The sequence below is a fragment of the Pongo abelii genome, chromosome 23 (assembly GCF_028885655.2).
Source record: "Pongo abelii isolate AG06213 chromosome 23, NHGRI_mPonAbe1-v2.0_pri, whole genome shotgun sequence".
NCBI lineage: Eukaryota > Metazoa > Chordata > Mammalia > Primates > Hominidae > Pongo > Pongo abelii.
The window spans coordinates 33,550,376-33,566,593 of record NC_085929.1 but is presented as its reverse complement, the minus strand read 5'-3'; the positions used below and the strand labels follow the sequence as shown (position 1 = coordinate 33,566,593).

The following is a 16,218-nucleotide window of genomic DNA, read 5'->3' as shown; positions in this document are numbered from 1 at the left end:
CGTTCCATGGTTTCTCAGTGTCCTCACAACAAAGCCATGCTCCTTAGCCTGGTCTCCAGGGCCCTGTGAGGTCTGGCTCTGCTCTTTTCCCCATCACTCCTTACTCAGCACTTCTGAACATCTCTGAGTCCTGGGATAAACTCATTCTCATTCCAGAGTCTTCACTCAGGCTGTTCTCTCTAGAAGCATTTTTTCCCTCACTTCACCATCCCTGTTTGCCAAAAATATTTGTATATGTTCATCAAGTCTTGGCTTAGGTGTCACCTCTTCCAGGTATCCTTCCCTGATTGCCCCTGACTGAATCAGGTGGTTTCCCTGGGCTTCCATAGCACACACACCCATCCACTTTGCTTCCCCCAATTTGACACTAATCACCCTCACGTATAACCATGTTCACGTCTCTCTCCCCTGAAACACTATCAGCCCAATGAGGTCCAATAATTTCTTCACTATTAAATCCTGAGTGTAAGCACAGGGCCTAGCACCTAGGGGGTGGTCAAAAAATGTGTATTGAATGGATGACTGCACCCAGTGGCTTCCACAGCCTTTCAGTCCCTCCCCTCTTAAATCCTGTTTCTCTGCACACAAAAGTCTTGATGGTGGCTGAGACATCCTGGCAGATAGCTGACTTCATTCTCACAGCCATCCACTTCAGACCTATTTCTCTGTTAGGTGAACAAGATTCCACAGGACCCTGATCAGTACTGCAGACTTCTGGAAGCTGCAACATCTTAAGAGTGGTGAGGTGGTGTCTGTTCCTGGGGCATCCTGCCATGTCCCCTGTAAGATAGAAGGGCAAGGGTTATGCAGCTCATGTCAGCAGCTCCTCACTGTGCTGTCATAGCAAGGCCCCCAGGTGAGCCGACACAGGTGGTAGAATCAAGAGTGAAGAGGAGCAGAAACAGACATGAGCTAAAAGCCTGTCCTGCCCCTTGTTCCATATTCCAGGTGCTCTCCAAGTCCTTGGCAAGCTGTTTAGGTAGCAGGCTCTGTAATGGCTTTGAAAGTAACTGGTGAGTATGGGCCATTTACTGGGGAAACTACATCCCGTGTCTTCTATTTGGAAGAGTACCTTCTGATCGGGCCACTATCTCTGCAGAAAGACTTACCTTTGGGAAGCTCTTTTGCTTCCACTCCCTCATTACAGCCTTTCTATGACTCTGCAAGTGGTACAGAAAGTAAGGCTCAGAAACTAGAATGGGTTTCCCTGATGCCACCCAATGTGTATCAGTCCAGGCTCCATGCAGGAAACAAAATCCAGTCTAAGTATCTTAAGCAGGAAGGGATTTAATACAGGGAATCCAGGGCATATAAGACCACTGGAAGGGCAGAAGGAGCAAGTTCTAGGTTAAGTCTCCTAGAATAACTCCCAGAATACACAGAGCAGAGGCACTTGGACAGCTACTGCCAGAATTATGCCAGATGCGAGGCGCTGTTGCATTTCTAATACCACTGCCTCTTGATGTCTAGAATGTGGGAGAATGAAGTGAGGTCCCTGTTGCAGGAAAACCTCCAGTTACTACCACCACGCTATTTGCCAATAGCAATAGCCATAAACTGCCAGAGGACGGACTCACGTTAGCTTCCTAAATCTCACATCAATACCTCTCATTGGCAGGAACAAATCTGCATCCAGAACCCTAGCTTCAAGACGGTCTAGAAATATCCTGCTTAGGCTGGGTGTGGTGGCTCATGCCTGTAATCCCAGCACGCTGGGAGGCCGACATGAGTGGATCACCTGAGGTCAGGAGTTGGCGACCAGCCTGACCAACATGGTGAAACCCCATCTCTACTTTTAAAAAAAATACAAAAATTAGCCGGGCGTAATCCCAGTTACTTGTGAGGTTGAGGCTGAAGAATTGCTTGAACCTGAGAGGTGGAGATTTCAGTGAGCCAAGATCGCACCATTGCACTCCAGCCTGGGTGACAGAGAGAGAATCCATCTCAAAAAAAAAAAAAAAAAGAAAGAAAGAAAGAAAAAGAAATATCCTGCTTAGCTTTGTAGCCTCTCCAGGCCAAAGAAGGTAGAAGGGAAGTTCAGTGAAGCGGCACAGAGGACCCTGCACTTAGGAAACCCAAAGCTGAATTCCAGCTCTGCTACTCTCTAATTGTGTGGTTTTTGGCAAGTGACAAAAATGTGCTTTGCTTTCTTGTCACTATGACATGACAATGCCAGCAGCCATCTCCTAGCAGGGCTGAAAGGGTTAAATAAGATGATGCTTGCACAATGCTACCGTAAGTCCTCAACAAATGGTAGGCAGTGAGACCATTATTATTATCACAGTTTTAGAAAAGACTAGCTCCTCTCATCTCTCTACCAACACCACCACCACCAAAAAAAAAAAAAAGAAAGAAAGAAAAATCAGGTTACACAATCACACGAAGTATTTTCATACCACTTCTAAGAACAAGGAATCCTTGGAGAAATAGAATTTAGATGCAGAATTCTTGAATTACCAGGGCTTTTCTTTAGCTTTTGGAGGACGATGGGAAAGAATACTGAAAGCAAAATTTATTGAGGGGAAAGCTTAGTATACGGTTAATCCCCCCCTGTGGGGCAGCTCTGAGAAGGGAGGAGAAAGAAAAAGAGGTTCTTGGTATTAGTTCTCCCAGAAGCAAACGAATGCCTCACTTTGCTTAGGACCACAGAGCATGTGAAGAAAATAGTGGAATATCTTCATCTCCATCCGGTGTTTTGGGAGGATGGAGGAGAGTTATTAGTCTGTTCCTAGAAAGGCAGCCGAGTCAGCAAAAAGAGATGAGAAATCACAATCAGGCAGCCCTGTGGGTCCCCGCCCCCACCCCGATACTCCCTTCTGGGATGCACGACCTTGGGCAGGTCGTGTTCTTCCTAGAACCTCTTCTTTCTCATCTGCAAAGTGGAGGTAATCTCTTCTCTTTGCTGGATGGCTATGAGGACATGAAGTTAGGTCATACACTGAGTGTTCTGTTTTCCTGCCCCTGCCCACGGGCCTGCCAAAAAACACCGGGATTTATGAGCTCAAGCCAACGGAGAATGTGTGTGATGGGGTGTCGATTCCAGGACAAAAGTCTGATCTGGGTATCTGTACCTCGTGGAAGCTGGAGCCTGCACCTATAGCAGCCAAGATGCCTTTTGTAAATCAGCCCACATTTCTTTTTTTCCAACAGGGCAGTGATGCAGGGAGAGTGAAGAGACTTGCCAGACAGAAAAGGCGGTAAGGAGACCCTTTCCTATCACACTTTCAAAGGGTCAGGTATCGAGGCAGCTATTTGCAGGTAACAAGCATCCTCAGACAGTGATGGAAGAGAAAAGCCATTCATGGATGGTGGTGTGTCTGAATTGGAAGATGCCTCCCCATCCCTGCCACACTTTGAGTAAGTTGCTTTGGGTTTTGAGATGGAGGTGCCCCTCCCACGAAAGTGGCCAAAGTGATTAAGGGGACATGATCGGCATCCTGGGGTCCTTTGCAGCAGGCACGACAACTGGATGCCCATTTGAGCGCCTGAGGATGGTGGTCTGGAAGGACCCACAGGCACAGCGGGAAGGCTCGATTAGCCCGCCTGGCAGCCGGACCCAGACCTGGCTGGCAGCAGCATATTGCTCACCGTCTGGCAAATAGACAGATTTTCACAAACCAGATTCCTCTTCACAGGCCTGGGCCCTTCCTGTCCAACTGTTCCGGCATCTGTTTCTCTTAAAATGTATTTATTACACCGAGAGGAATAATAATGGGGCCAGGTCTGAGGCCCCGGAGGCAGTGGCTGTTTCTCCACCCAGGGCTTCCAGGGAAGCATTTGTGTCAGGGAAAATGGAACAATGCTTAACCTGGGAAGAGTGTGTCCTTGGTCACTGGAGTCGGAGAGGGACTGGACATTGGCCCAGGATCTGAGGCTGAAGGAGAAATACTGGGGATGGTGGTTGGGGGCTTGATCTGGAGTCTACTTGTGGGCTGTGTGGCTTTGGGCATCTTCGTGAACCTCTCGGAGCCTCAGTTTCCTTCTCTAATGAAATGGGGGTGAAGCTGCATGATCTCCAAGGTGATTTGTTTCTTGTTTTGCCTGTGAGTGATTTAAAAAGTTTATGCCTATAGAATTCAGCCTTACCTGCACACCCAAGATTATGCATTCATTCATTCATTCATTCATTCATCCTTTCATTCATCAGATTGTTCAATGAGTAAATTACTGTCTACAAGACACTGGGGATGCAAATGGTGATTTAAAGAAAATGGGGAGCAAGGCTGCTGGAAGCATGTTTCCCACCACTCAGATAATGTGAATATGTGTACCAACACCAACGGCAGCTGGTGTTCATAGGCCTGGTTTACCATGTGTCAGCCATGGTGTTAAGCACCTTACAAACATCACCTCCTCTGATATTCCCAACAGCACTGCAAGATATATATATATGTGTGTGTGTATATATATATATATATGTGTGTGTGTATATATGTATATATATGTGTGTGTGTATATATGTATATATATGGTGTGTATATATATGTATATATGGTGTGTATATATATGTATGTATATGGTGTGCATATATATATATGGTGTGTGTATATATATACACCATATAGATATATATGGTATATATAGATATTCCTTTGTCTCCATAGGTGATACTAGGGGAAATGGAAGCCCAGAGAGGCAAAGCAACTTATCCGAAGGCACACAGCAAATACACTGACAGGAAATGCCCTGGATGAGGATTTCACTGGTTGACTGACCATTTCAATGGCTTTGCAGCTTTTGAAGATTTGCTGCTGCCCGCATCCTATCTGATTTCTACAGTAGCTTTCTGGGGTTGCTGGAAAGGACGGTGAATCCCACGTGACTAGTGAGAAAGCTGAGGTCTAGGGATGGACAGTGATTTCTTCAAAGTTACAAAGCAAGTCAGCAGCAGCATGATCTGTAAATACAAAACTGTAAACCTAAACCTCCCACTGTTTGTTCATTCATCCCCTCACTTAACAGGTACCCTATGTAGTTGATTCAAATGTGCTTGTTTAGCCTTTAATATCTCTGAAATCAAGTTTCATCATACAATGCATGACATGCCATGTTTTAATTGGTAGGTTTTTTTTCTTAGTGAAACATAAAATAATGGTGCGGTGGCAAGCAAAGTCCTATTGGATGGCATTTACTGAGCGCCTATTATATGCCTGTGTTGGACATGGTTCCTGCTGCTCTCCTCATCCATGGAGCAGGTTCCTGGCAAGCTGGGATTCTTAGGAAGTCCTAGGAAGATGGATTTTAGGTGTCAGGGTTTGGTTCCCTTTACCATGTTCATTGGCCAGCTCTGTTCAAGGAACTGGAGTTGCAGACAGATTCCACTTTGTTGGTGGAGGTTGGGGGTGGTAGTGACCATCACCAGCGTCTCAGGAACTCTCATTGAGGAGCCTGAGAGCTGAGCCTCTGTTTAGTCTGTCCAGGTGCCCTGCTGTCCATCTCCAGTCAGACAGACACCTTCCCCAAGTCCCCTGGGCCCAGGGAGACTAAGCTGGGCCCCCGGCAGTCCTCACTGGGACTGTAGTGATGCTGATCCTAGTGCTGTTGCTCTGAGCTTCTGGAACACTTGGGGTAGAATGATTTTGTCAGCTCAGTCCCTGCTGATTCCCAAGAGACAGGAGGAACCAGAGCAGCGGGTGCAAGTGGCTGCAGTCAAAACACAGTGATGGGTTAGTTTGCTCCGTAGAGGGGCAGGTGGGGCATGCAGCTGGGACAGAGCAGCTGGTGCTGGGAGCTGACTGCCTGGCAGGGCTGGGCCATGCTAGGAAGATAAACGTGCCTGCTCTGCGAAGGCCTGCAGGGCCGGCAAAGGAAATCGAGTCACAGCATCAAGGTGTCCAGACATTTGGAGCAGGCATGGGTAATTTACCCCTTTGTGGCAAGTCTGTTCCTTAGACAGAGGAGAAGGGCAGGCATCTTAGGAAAGAGGGCAGCCCAAGAAGGGATGTGGCAGGTCCTCCATACATGGACGCATCCCTTGGGAGGCAGGCAGTATCACGCAGCAGAGCCAGGCTGGAACTGGAAGAGAATTTACAGACCACGCCCATCATGTTCTTACTTTTATAGATGACATATGGAGACCAGAGAGGATTGAACCACCAAGATCACACAGCAAGTTTCATCACCAGCAAAGTGGGCATGAAACACCTCCTTTCTCCTGGCATAGTGTTTGTAAAACCATGCCATCAGAATACACACACACACACACACACACACACACACACACACACACACAGAGTCACGTAGAGGCATACACATGCACACATACACACATACACATGCATACATAGACACAAACACACACACACACAGACAGACACACGTACACAAAGTGGCTTTCCTATCATAGAAACACTTGAAGTAAGGGATTGCCAAGTTAAAAAAAATTCTGAAGATGTTTTTATGCTTACATTTACAAGATTGTACATAGAAGAGTAGATCCAGGTATGTCAAATGGTCTTAGGGAAAATAAAAGCTGTCATTGACTAAATTGGTAAACTCTCAGTTACATAAAGTTAAATCTTTATTTATCGCAGGGCTTATCAGAGCATTTAAAAGGATATTGTGCATTCCCAAGAAATGAGTGGGGAGGAGGACATATGGGTGAAAGGAGGCCAAAAATATTAGTTTCACCTCATTATTGTCTTTCTTAGAACTATTAAAGAAAAATGTATTGATTTGTAATGCTAGAATAGCAAAGGATAAAAATAAATATGTAAAGACTTAATGTCCATTCATTCATCCATCAATCCATCTATCCAACTAACCACCTATCCATCCATCAATCTAATCATCCATGGATTAATCAAGCCAACCATTCATTCATCCATCTGTTCATCCAACCGTCTAACCATTTGCCTGTCCAACCATTGCTCTATGCATCTATTCCTCCATCTGCCCATTCCAAATCCCATGCACCCACCTACCTATCCACCTAACTTTTCATCCATCCATCCTCCAAATATTCACTGACTACCTATTAAATGTCAAGTACTGTACTAGGACTAGTAGTCTGCCATGAGAAGGGGACAATGGGTGTAAAAAAACACTCGTTGTTTAAGAAGGTACTTGTAATTTGGTGAAGGAGAGGAGAAAGGCAAATATGCTACAAATATATCTGTCTGTAGCTCCCTGTAGTGAAGGTGTAGAGTGTTAGGATTGAGGCTGGAAGGTCCCAAGTAGAGGTCCTGTAATCTGCCCCAGGGAGTGTGGACATTATTCTTCAGGCTTGTTGCTTATGTTTAGGAACCTCAATGTCCTTGGTAAAAGGGGGTTCTTAACCATAATTATAGACCTAGGGAGAAGAAGCAGCCCTCATCCACCCACTTTTTATAGTCGCTATTTTGCATGTGTTTGCATGTGATTTGCATGTGTTTGCTTGTGATTTGCATGTGTTGCACTTGACAATCAGCGTCTCCACACTGGACTGTGGGCCCCTTTAGGGCAGGAACTTGAGTGTTTTTGCTCCTCAAAGCACCCTTTCAGGCTTAGCATGGAGCAGGACATGGCTTAAGCATTTGCTAAATGTCTGATAAAAGGTCCGCCAAATGGAAGAAGGAATAAAGGTCTCCCTTGTGGGCTTCTGAGAAGATGCAGAGGCAAGGGGACTTACAATGCATAGCCTGGCATGCAGTAGGTGCTCAAGGTATGTGAGTCTGCATCTTCCTGCCTGACCCTACACTGACACCCAGCCTGTGAGTGACACGGGCATGAGTTCTCCTTGGCAGCTGCCAAGGCTGCTCAATGAGGTCCTTTTTATCTGCTGTGGGGCCTTGGAGCCCATTCTGAGCTCTGGAAGCAGCTGCCCATGAATCAGCCCCACCAGCCTGACGATGACAAGGCCTCTTTGGATGGAAAGAGGATGAAAAGGCCTCTTTGGAGGAACTTCCCAGAATGAGCTAACTCAACAGTGGCCACATCAACCCAGAACAGTTGGAAATTAAAAAGAGGCCCCTCCTAACGCAAAGTCAATTACCTTCTCTTTAATTTGGAGAGGTCAAGACCAAACTGGAGCCGTGATGTCGCCCAACACAAACAACCCCATGGGGTTCTCCATTTAAGAGCAGGTCCAGACCACCCACGGCTTCAGTTGACCCAGCTCAGGTCCCCATTCCCAGGCCTCGGGGGAGTCTGAGAACCTGCCTGGGCAAACTCGTCTGCTGTGGAGCTTGGAGCTGTACTGAGGACAGGGGCATGCTCAGTGCATCTCAGGGGCTGCTTGCTGTCTTGGGGAGACTTGGTTGGACCCATCTGAGCTGCAGACAGGTGGGTAAGTTGGGGGACTCCAGAATCAGCCCATCTGAGTTCACAGCCCAGCTTTACCACTTACTACCTATGTGACCTGAGTATTCACCAGCCTCCCAGGGGCCTCCACTTCCTCATCTGTGAAATGGGAACAATAACAGTACCTACCTCATGGAATGAGTGCATGGGTTAATAAACTGCTACCTTATTATTGTGGGCACAAAAATAGCTCCTACCTTGGAGGGTCATATGAAGATTAGGTGCGAACACTCATAAGGTCTAGCACAGGGCCCATCCCATAGTAGGTGCTCAAGAAATGCGGCTCTTATGATCATCACATCCTTTGTGCTTCCCTAAATTCTCACCCCAGGAGGTTGTCCATTTTCCCCCGGGGTTAGGCTCTGACTTGCCCCATGTTTTTTTGCTCATCTCCCTCTGAAGCTCCCTACAGCTTCTTCTGTACCCACCATTATCACATTGAATCCCCAGTGTCCCAGCCATTCAGTGTGCTGCTTTACCCACCCCGGCCTTTAGACTGCGTCTTCTTCAAGAACAGCGTCTTTGTCCTAGTCATGTTCCATCACCTTGCCATCGGGGAAATAGCTGTTGTCTTCGTAAGTGACAGACCCCACTCTGCGACTAACTCGCTGTGTGATTCTGGAGTGTCACTGTATCACTCTGATTCTCAGCTTCTCGCCTACAATAGGGAAACAACATTAGCAAGCTCACAGGCTCACAGGAGGGCTTAATACAGAGATGGAGTTAAATTGCTTAGCCCATAATAGGACCTTAATAAATACTAGCTCATCTTTCTCTTATAACCTGTGTGACTTTTTGAGCAAGTTCTTTAAGCTCTCTATGACTCTCTGAAAAAGGCAGTTTACTCTCTGCAAAATGCAGATAACAGCAGTACCTACATCATCCTGTGCTTTTGGGATTCAGTGAGTTAGAACATGTATAGCACTTGGAAGCAGGAACAGTATACAGTGAGTGATTCCTACATGTTATTTGTAGTGACAATAGTGAGATAATTCTTTCTTTTCTGCTCTTCTATGGCTGTTTGTGGACTGAGTTAGAGCTAGGCCTATTGAGTGGCAGATGCTTGATCAATATTTGTGGGCTGACTCTATGGGAAACTCTTGAAATCCTCACCAGCAAAGCCGCTCTGTGGGTGTGCACTTCTGCTGGGGCCGGTCATTGGTGCTGCCTTGTCTTTAACGTTTAGAGACTCAGCAGCTTAATCGGAGATTAAGTCCTGTCAACACTGAGTGCAAAGCACCGATAGGCAGAGGCTAATTCTAAATGTTGCAAGATGGATACAATTTGGTATAAGAGAAGGATGGAAAATGTATGTATGGGGAATGAGAGGGAAAGAGGGCTGACTTGTGACTTCAGAACAGAACCAGGGGAGACTGACTTCCTTCTTAACCTTCCTTCCTTCCTTCACCCAATATTATTAAGCATTGCTCTATTCCCAGCCTGGAGCTAGACTCCAGCAGGGGACAAAACATATATCCTGTACTTCCTGGACTTTGGATGTCCAGTGGAGGCAAGCAGGAGCCCCAGAAGGCCTTAGAGCAGAGAGGATTGAGTTGAGATTTGGTGTCTGTCACTTTCAAAACCCTGCTTGGAGGTCCTTCTTTCTTGGGGAGGGGGGGGTCTCTCAACCACAGGTCTTCAAGGTAGACAGAGTCCAAGAATCTTTCACTTGTTAGCAAAGCAGCCATGCTTGTATCCCCACTCTGGGCCTGCACAGGAAGGATGGCCCTAACAAACTCCACTGCAAAGCAAGGTGTGATGGAAAAACGACCATTCAGACCATTGTCCTTGGCTGAGTAAGTGTGAGTTCAACTGCATAATTCATAGGGCACCGTCATTAACACCAAGAATGAGAGGCACAGCTATTGACATGGAAGGATGCCCATGGCATCCTATTAAGAGAAAAAGGCAAGTCTTCCCGAAGTATGCCAGGCCAATTCTGTTTACTGATAACTCAAAAATAGACAAAAGTACCAGGAAGAGAGGTTGATTAATGGGTACAAATACACAATTTGATAGAAGAAATAAAACCTAGTGTTTGATAGATCAGTAGGGTGACTATAGTTTACAACAATGTATCGTATATTTCAAAATAACTAAAAGGGAATAATTCAAATGTTTCTAATATAAAGAAAAGACAAATATTTAAGGTGATGGATATCCAAATTACATTGATTTGATGTTTACAAATTATATGAATGTGTTAAATTATCACAAGTACCATGGAAATATGTACACCTATTATGTACATCTCAATAGAAAAAGAAAATTAAAATATTAAAAAATAGACAAAAGTAAACAATATGTTGTTAAGGTTTACAAACATATAAATAAAATTATAAAGAACAGCAATGGCTGATAAATACTGAATTCAGAACAGTGGTTACTTTGTGGGAGAGAAAGAGGGAATGATGCCCAGGAGGGCACGTGATGGTGCGAAAAGCCACCCACCATTCTGGTCTTTTGCTTAAACTGGGTTTCGAATAAAAGGGATTCACTAATTGCTATTTTTACACCCTACCCACACAATAAATATGCAAGTATTTCTACCCAATACTTAATTTTATTTCTTCAAAGAAAACTGATTGCAAGATCTTATTTGAGAAGGAAAAAAAAAGTTTTGAAACAGGAATCCTGTGTGATTCATTCTATTTTTCTTTCATCAGTTTAAACATGTGAAATAACAGTATTCATTTTCAACATGACCTAGGGCAAATCACCTCTCCTCTCCGGACTTCAGTTTCCTTGTCTATAAAATGGGAATAAAGAAATGAGAGAAAGCCTGTGATGTGCTTAATGTGGTGCTTGGCTGATAATAAGTGCTTAATAAGTAAGCTGCCCCAAAGAGTTGCTACTTTTGAGACTTTCAGCCAATGATCTCCCTCTCTCCCTCCAATTGATTACCATTTGTTGCCATTGATCTAAGGATTCTTGGAACTGATCCACTTACCAAGCTGGCTGGATGAACCAATGTTCCTCATTCCTTCCATCATGGTGCAATTGCCCATGGTTCCAAAAGCACTCTTGGCCAATGACCACTCCAAGAAGAGTCTCACTCTGTCACCCAGGCTGGAGTGCAGTGGCACAATCTCAGCTCACTGCAACCTCTGCCCTCTAGGTTCAAGTGATTCTCATGCTTCAGCCTCCCGAGTAGCTGGGATCACAGGCATGCACCACCATGCCTAGCTGAAATTTTTGTATTTTTAGTAGAGATGGGGTTTCACCATGTTAGCCAGGCTGGTCTTGAACTCCTGACCTCAAGTGATCTACCTGCTTCAACCTCCCAAAGTGCTGGGATTACAGGCGTGAGCCACCATGCCCAGCCGCCAGTGACCACTCTTTACCTCACCTGGATGCATCTCCTTTTGCTAGTTAAGGTACCCACTTACCAGACGTCACCTGTGTTTGTTCCCAAAACTGCTTATTCCAGTTACACTCGCCAGCATAATAAGACCACTTAGTTAAACCTTAAAGAAACCGATGACTATGAGTGTGCAAGGAAAAGCTGTCATTTACAGGAAAACTAAGTTCGCTTCTTGAAAAGTTTTTTAAAGGTGAGTTGTATAGTTGTGTAGATTTTAAAGGTGAGTTGTATAGTTTTTCTAAAGGCGAGTTGTATAGTTTTTTAAATGTGAGTTGTATGACTCTATAGGTTTTTTTAAAAGGTGAGTTGCTTTTAAAAACTATTATATATAAAAGTAAAGCAAGAAAACTAAAAGAGATAGATGAGGAGGATCCTAAAAGATGGAGAAAAATCCAGCATTCAGGTGGCTGTTTAAATGTTTTCTATTCTTGCTCCATTGAAAAGAAATCAAATCCAGGCATTGACAATGAGAATAGAGGCATTGTGACTCTGGGTTTCCTTAAGGAAGATAAGCTAGAAGAGACCTCCAGGCAGAGAAGCTAAGTTCCAGCATAGAGCCTCTGCCTAGCCTCAAAAGTTTGGTAAATAAATGTACACTCTATGCTTTAAGTAGAAATAGAATATTACTTTGTTTTGCCCATCACCAAAGTTCAAAGACAAACCGAAAACTGGGGAAAAGCAAGAGCACTTCCCATCACAGACCGAAGGCTAATTTCTTAGTCTGTAAAGAGCTCTATTTACCAATCAATGAGAAAGAAAAACTTAGTTAATAGAAAGATAGTTAAAGGGACTAATAGATAGTTAACACAAAGAAAATACAAATCATTCTGAAACATATGAAAATAAAATGCTCAGCTTCACTTTTGAGAAAAGAAATGCAAAATAAACCTTTCTAGAGACATCATTTTTTTTCACGGATGGGACTGGCAAAGATTCAAAAGTTCAAGAAGATTCAAAAGTTCAAGAAAATTCAAAAGTTCAAGAACCGGCTATGTCATTGAGGCTGGGCAGAGGCTCTCCTTTATTTTATTTCATTTATTTGTTTTTAACTTTTATTTTAAGATACTTGGTGAGAGCAGGAGCTGGTGCAACTTTCCTGCAATTTGGCAAAAATTTCCTGCAATTGGCAACAGCTAACAAACATAACTGCTCATGTGTCTACCGTGTGACCCGCAATTCCACCTCCAGGAATCTATCCTGCAGACAATCTCCCATACAACAAAAATGTCATATGGACAAGGGTTCTTATTGCTGAATTGACTGAAATGGCCACATAAATAGGAAGCAACCTAAATATCCATCAACCATATGTTGGTGAAGGGGAGAATGGCCCCTCTATGTGTGGCATAACATGAGCATGAAGTAGAATGAGGATGGTCTTCATGGACAGGTTGGAAATAATCCCTGAGACGGATTATTAAGCAAATGAGGCAAGATGCACAATTGCATGCCCAGTAATCTCTGCAAAAGAGAGAAATGCATAAATATAATTGCTTGTATGTGCATAGTATATTTCAGGAAGACTTCTTAAGAACCTGTAGCATTGTTGCCTCTAGGAGGGGTGAAGACAAACTGGAGACTCTGTTTCCCTCCCTCCTGCCTGCCTTCCCTTCTTTCCTTCTCCCCTTCCTCTCTCTTTTTTCCTTCTTTATTTCCTTCTCTTCTTTCTTCTTCCCACCCTACCTCCTCTCCCACTTTCCCTCCTTCCCTTCCTTCTTTCTCTCTTTCTTTCCTTCCTCCTTTCCTCCCTTCCCTCCTTCCTTCATTCCTTCCTTCCTTCTGCTTTTTTCCCTTTAGAATTCTGAACCATGTGACTGTATCACTGATTGATTAAAGAGTCAAATTTTAAATGAATAAAATATTCAGTGTATGAATGTGTCACTTAAAAAAGATTCCTTGCATTAAGTGACTTATGAGATAAAGTGACTTAACTTTTCCTTCTGATATGGTTCTAATCCTAGACAACTAAGCTTCCACTCAACCTATTTGCTAATTTTTCTATAATGAACATGTATTACTTCCGCAGTTATATATACACACACACACACACACGTGTGTATATATCACAAACACACAAAAAAGTTTTTAAAAGCCCAAACAGACCTCCCTATGGCTGCCAGGGCCCTGCTCCCAGGTGAACAAGCAAGCTTTCTCCCCTGGAATCCGGTTTTCCCACCTTGCCCTGCTCACTCTAACACGTGTTTGCGGGCGATAAAGGTGTGCTGTGTCGCTGCTGCTGCTTTTAATTAATTTCTGACATGAAAGCTCCCAGTCCCTTCTGCCTCAGAGACCTGCACACAAACTTGCCTCTCCCTTTCACAGGAAGCAGCTGCCCAAGTGTAGCGGAGTTTCCAAAAAAACAAGGAGTTGGCGGGAGGGGCAGGGAACCTCACACTTCTTTTTTTTTTTTTTTCCATTTGCACCGATTTGCATATTAATAGTTTGCATATTAACCAGCGACTTCAGAGGGTGGGCGGGCTAATGAATGCAGCAATCTCCTCAATTTTAACTCAATTTGCCTCATCCATATTCCAATGACTTTGGGGATTGGTGTTCAGCGTTCATTGAAATTATCTGAGGCAGACCCAGTGTGGGCTGCACTACCATTAATCCAATTAATTAGCCCCGTGGATACGGCCGCCTGGGCTAGGGCCCTTTGTTCCATGCTGGGGGCTAATGACAGCCCCAATCTGATGGGATAATGAGGGGAGCGAAGGAGGGTTTGACCCCAAGTCTGGGTCCTGGGTGGTGTTTGGAGCAGGGAGGGGAAGGTGGCTTTTGGGGAGGGGCTCAGATCACAGGGAGACAGCTGCTTTCCTTCCCTACTCCCTCATGCTCTCATTCAGTCACTCAAGTCTTGCCCGCACTCACTCCTTAGCATGAGATGTCTCCCATTTGCTCCTCCACACTCACTCTCCATCCCTCTTCTCCCTGCTCTGTGCCCAGGAAGGGTGAGCTACACCAAGGGGATCTGGAGCCCTCCAGCTTCTGGGTAGGTCCTGCCAATGGGAGGTGCAGGCAAGAGGAGGAAAGGAGGGGAAAAAGAGATGAGAGTACTGATTCCCTGCCTTCCTCTCTGCTGGACTGCAGGCTGGCTGGGTCCCTCTACCAGAGGTCACATCCCTTGCCAAGCAGCCCTCTTCAATAGCTACTATCTCTGATCCCCTGCAATAGCCCCCTGGCCTTGCCCCCTCAGGCCTAGGGATGGTGACAGGTCCTTACTCTAGAAGCCCTAGGGTGATGCGTGGTCCTCTGTGGTTATCTTCAGTTCTTTTCTATTATCACAGCCTCTTTGAATGTGCCATCTGTTCCCTGCTGGGGCCCCGATTGGTACCCACCCCTCATTCCTTCACTCTTACAGTTTTTCAACCACACAATCACTCACGCTTTCAAAGACTATCATGAGGACCAAACCATACGCTACATTTATAACATGCTCAGCAAGATGCCTGACACACACTGAGTTCAGTAAATGTCGGCCACAGTTAAGTGTAGGTACGGATAACCTAGCTAGTTAGATGAAGTGTCCTTTAAATGAATCCTATGAAATAATAGCCCCATGAGATGCTTTTGATAAAAGGATTTCTTGGTAATCAATGTCTAGGAGCCTAGCAAATCCCCTTCTTAGAGATCCATAATATATGTTATTATAATAAAAGTTATGAGATGTCCTGTAGTAAAGAAAAGCTTGGATTTCATGTAAATTCAAATATTCCTAGAGTATATCATCTCTCATTTCCATTTCCCATTTGAGAAAACTAAAGCACCAAGAGATTACTGTGTATGATTGCTCAAAGCCCACCTAGAAACTGGCTCCTGAATTGAGTCTCTGTACTTGTGTGTTGTGGGGGAGAGGGGGAGATGGAGGAGGTAGTCTGAGACCTCTTGGAAAGAACTTGGGTTGCAAACATGTTGAATCCCTGCTCAAGATCCTTATTGGCCATATGGCCCGAGAGAAACGGCTGCAACCTCCTGGAACCTCAGTCTTCTCGTCAAAAAAATGGGAAGGAAAATTCCTATCATACCTAACTATGGGAGCATTCAGAACAATCAGCTGGTTAAGCGGAAAGCTTGTAAATAGATTTCCTCTGTGACACCTCTCCATGGTTCTGCAAGAGGAGTTCCCAGTGCTGTGACTCATGGGAGAGAAGCACCTGTTTCCTTCTTAATCAGGTCTCCATGATTTAAAATTCTATTGATAAAAATTTATCTTTAAAAAGTCCAGCATGATAGCTCATGTCTGTACTCCCAGCTACTCAGGTGGCTGAGGCTGGAGGATCACTTGAGCTCAGGAATTTGAGGCTGCAGTAGGCTGTGATTGTGCCATGGAACTTCAGCCTGGGCAAATAGAGTGAGATCCCTTCTCTAAAAATATAAAAATTAAGAAATGTATCTGAAGAATATTTGGACAAGTAAGCAAAAATACATGCACAATTATGTTCATTTTAGAGTTTTTTGCATTAATAAAAGTTAGAAACAACCTACATGTCCAACAAAAGGGGACTGACCAAGTAAAGAATGGGGCTTCCATGCAATGAAATTCTATGCAGCCATTTGAGATCAAAAAAACCTTT

At 44.6% G+C, this 16,218-nt stretch overlaps 1 long non-coding RNA gene across 1 annotated transcript; it reads left to right on the top strand.

Moving 5' to 3' along the window:
* Positions 1–868: 868 nt before the first annotated feature.
* On the top strand, positions 869–4,924 carry LOC129052718 (uncharacterized). Its single transcript, XR_008517857.2, has 3 exons — positions 869–1,013; positions 3,151–3,357; positions 4,605–4,924. It is a non-coding gene; the product is annotated as an uncharacterized LOC129052718 (long non-coding RNA).
* Positions 4,925–16,218: the final 11,294 nt, after the last annotated feature.